The following is a 3,984-nucleotide window of genomic DNA, read 5'->3' as shown; positions in this document are numbered from 1 at the left end:
GACCATGAAATAGGCTCTGCAAGATCAAGCAATGCACTTAGGCCCCCCAAAACATTGTTTTGGTTTCTAGCTTAAGAGCTCATGGAGAAATAAAATTTTACATAACAGTTTGGAGAACATACACTATATAATCCTTCCCAGTCTAAGGCATTTCTAAAAAGGAAAGCAGATTACTCATAACTGTGAAAAATAAATGTTTCTATTTCTACCTACTTCTTCTTTGTCTACCTTTCTAGGATTTCTAACTTTTACACTGTTTTCAACAATCCATATTTAAAAGAGCATATTTTTGCAAATGCAAAAATAACTTAAGGACAAAGCACCCTGAGATTGAAATCTGCTCAGTTAAACACTAAGTTAAGTGATCAATCGACTCCTTCACTCATTTTAAGCACGTACCTTACAAGGATAATGCCACTAAAAACAGTATAAAATTCAAGAGCAAGTCAGTGGCCACATTCTAGATGCCATTCTGAAATGCTGCTAAAATATCAACAAGTCTAGTCCATATTCCACTAATTAAGAAAATTATGCCTAAGGGCAACCACGGCAAATCCACACAGTTGATCATGGTTACAGGCATTCATTTTAATCTTTATTTAAATTGCATAAATGTTAGCACCTTTCACAGAGTACATGTGCCGAGTTCAAGTTCAAAAGGAATCTTTAAGTACTCTCCCAAAGAAACAAAGAGCTACATTTTTGCCCAGAATTTAAAGTGAGTGGGAAATGTAGTGACATAAATTGTTGCAGCATAAGTTCTATTGCCAGGTTCAGGAACTGGCAAAAACCCAGCAACCATGAAAGAGGCTGGCAGAGAGGGAACGGTCAGTTTTGACTGGCAGAAGGCAAGCTTCGAGAGGCACAGGAAAGCACACAAAAGCACACTTGTGTTCTGTGTCCTGAGAGCCCCAGAAGAGAGGGCGTGTGAAGGCCCCTGGACATATAGACAGCAAAAGCCAGCAATTCTGCAACATGAATGAAACATATCGATATTTTTATTTAGCACAACACACGGGAAAGTTTTAAAGGACTGAACTTATACTTGAAGAAAAATTAATCTGTTAAATCATCTGGTCTAACACCAAGTTTCTATTGCTCATTCTAAGACATTGATTTTGGGGGGCCGTATTTCAAAGTCAAAGACATTTTTCACACACTCCAAGGGATTTCTAAAATTAAGTGTGTTTAAATATGAACTTATATAGAGGACTCTATTTTTTTTAAAGGTGGCCCATCTAAAAATTCAGCTACATGGTGGTGCTAAAGCATCACTGCAGAGACTATAGGTCGGATGGGAGAAATGTGGCTTTGTGGGGAGGAATCTGGCTGGGGCCTCTTTGACTCAGGGATCAGTCTTGGCATGACGATGGAGGGGCAACCGTACCTCGTGCACTTCCTAATGAGATGTGTTAGGAGTTAGGTGGCTTCATTCATAAAATATTTGTGCCCCAGATGTTCAACCTGAATCTAATCGCTCCTAAAGATCGAACTTCTGGTTTATAGAAAAACAGGAGCTGGAAGAAGAAGCTAAAGCAGTACTACCAGGAATCAATTAAAAAATTTAAAAAGCAGGTTGTTCTGCAAGACAAGTGGCCCAGTCTCATTATCAAGTTAATATCATGGAGAGGGAAGGAAGTAAGGGAGGGAGTGAGGAAAAAGTGGGTGTTGTAGATAAAAACAGGCAAGAGACATCACAAAAAAATGCACTATGTGTTAGGATCCTGGTTTCAACAACTGGCTATAAAAGACATGTTGGGAACAGGACAGGATATTTGAATATGGGCTCAGTACTAGGTAGGGTAAGGTAATAATTATTATATTTTAGTTGCAATAATAGAATTGTAAGTATGTGGGAAACTTCCAACATTTTCTAAAAAATCCACTCTGAAGTATTTAGGAATAAAATGTCATGATGTCTATATTTTACTTTAAAAGACTTTAGAAAAGGGCGCCTGGGTGGCTCAGTTGGTTAAGCGACTGCCTTCGGCTCAGGTCATGATCCTGGAGTTCCGGGATCGAGTCCCGCATCGGGCTCCCTGCTCGGCAGGGAGTCTGCTTCTCCCTCTGACCCTCCTCCCTCTCATGCTCTCTGTCTCTCATTCTCTGTCTCGCAAATAAATAAAATCTTAAAAAAAAAAAATAAATAAATAAAAAAAAAATAAAAGACTTTAGAAAAAAAATGAAGAAAATATGGCAAAAGTTCTATCAATTTAAAAATCCAAGTAGTAGGTATATGGGTGCTTATTATATATATAATATATGTGTATATAAAATACATATAGTATTATCTATACTTTTGGGTATGTTTTACAATTGTAATAATAAATATAAATAAACAAAACAAAGTTATTTTTTAAGTTGCATCTGTTACATCCTTTCTGAACTTTAGATATTCAAAACAAGATAGTTTCTATATTGTATTTAACTATCTTCCTGTCCCTTAAGTTCTAATAAATAATTTTTTGGTTTCTATTTTATTCATATTCTTTAATGCTTTTCAAAAAAGCAGCAGCTTTCTAGGCCTTAATTCGGTAACTTACACAGAACACGTAAGAGCATATCTTATTCCACTCCTCTAAAATACAAATTAAAAAATATATATTTTAAAAGATAGCAAGTCATTCAATACCATCATCCCAAAATGACCTGTTAATTTTAATATTTTAGTCTTTTTTAAAGAGTATATATATTTCGATATACTCAAGACATTATTACATACAAGTTTTTATTCTGCCTTTTTCATGTATTGCAATAGAATCCAGATATTACAGTATTTTTCTAAATATTTTAAATTGTTTTAAAAGATTCTCTAACCACACGGTAGCTTTTACAACTACAGTGCACTTAAGCATAAGAAAGAATTTTTTTCCTAGCCATAGCAATCAGACAGCAAAAAGAAATGAAAAGCATCTGGATTGGTAAGGAAGAAGAGAAACTATTGCTCTTTGCAGATGACATGATATACTAGATAAAGAAAACCCAGAAGATTCCACCAAAAAACTGCTAGAAATTATAAAAAAAACTCAGTAAAGTCACAGGCTGCAAACTTGCATTTCTATACACCAATGATGAAGTGGCAGAAAGAGAAATTAAGAAAACAATCCCATATACAATTGTACCAAAAATAATGAGATACCTAGGAATAAACCTAACCAAAGAGGTGAAAGACCTGTACTTTGAAAACTATAAAACATTGATGAAAGAAATTGAAGAGGGGGCGGAGCAAGATGGCGGAGGAGTAGGAGTCCTGGATTGTGTCTGGTCTCAGGAATTCAGCTGGATAGGGATCAAACCATTCTGAACACCCATGAACTCAACAGGAGATCGAAGAAAAGAATAGCAACAATTCTCTGAACAGAAAAGCGACCACTTTCTGGAAGGTAGGACGTGCGGAGAAGTGAATCCGAGGCGATATTCAGGAGGATAGACGGCGGGGGAGGGGGACTCTGTCGGCCGCTTCTGGCAAGTGATAGAGCGGCGGAGCACAAAATCGGAACTTTTAGAAGTCGGCTCCGCTGAGGGACGTCACTCCGGTGGCTAAGCGGGGGGTGGAACCCTCGTGGGACAGTGTGGTCTCAGGACCCTCAGGGTCACAGGAAAACCGGGGGTGCCTGAGTGTGGCAGAGCTCCCAGGTATCGGAACAGGGAAGCTGGCTGCAGAGACGGAACCGAGGCGCAGGCTCTCAGCTCGGGTTTGCCATAAACCGTGATCCCCAGCACAGTCGGGCCCCTGCTCCTCCAGCAGGGTCCCAACAAGCGGCAGATCCGGGGAGACTCCCCTTCCTCCCCTGGGAGGAGTGGCGCGGGAGCGCACTGCAGGTATCTGCTGGGTTTGGAGACTCCACACGGGGTCGGGTGTCAGAGATAGAAACGCGCGGTCACAGGCCGGGTGAGCACGGAGTGCGGCCGGAGACCGGGGAGACGGGAGGGACTGGCGGCTTTTCTCTGGGGGCTCACTGAGGAGTGGGGCCCCGAGTTCTC

Source organism: Leptonychotes weddellii, chromosome 1 (genome assembly GCF_054177405.1).
Source record: "Leptonychotes weddellii isolate Sample4059 chromosome 1, ASM5417740v2, whole genome shotgun sequence".
Classification (NCBI taxonomy): domain Eukaryota; kingdom Metazoa; phylum Chordata; class Mammalia; order Carnivora; family Phocidae; genus Leptonychotes; species Leptonychotes weddellii.
Note: the sequence above shows the minus strand (reverse complement) of the source record.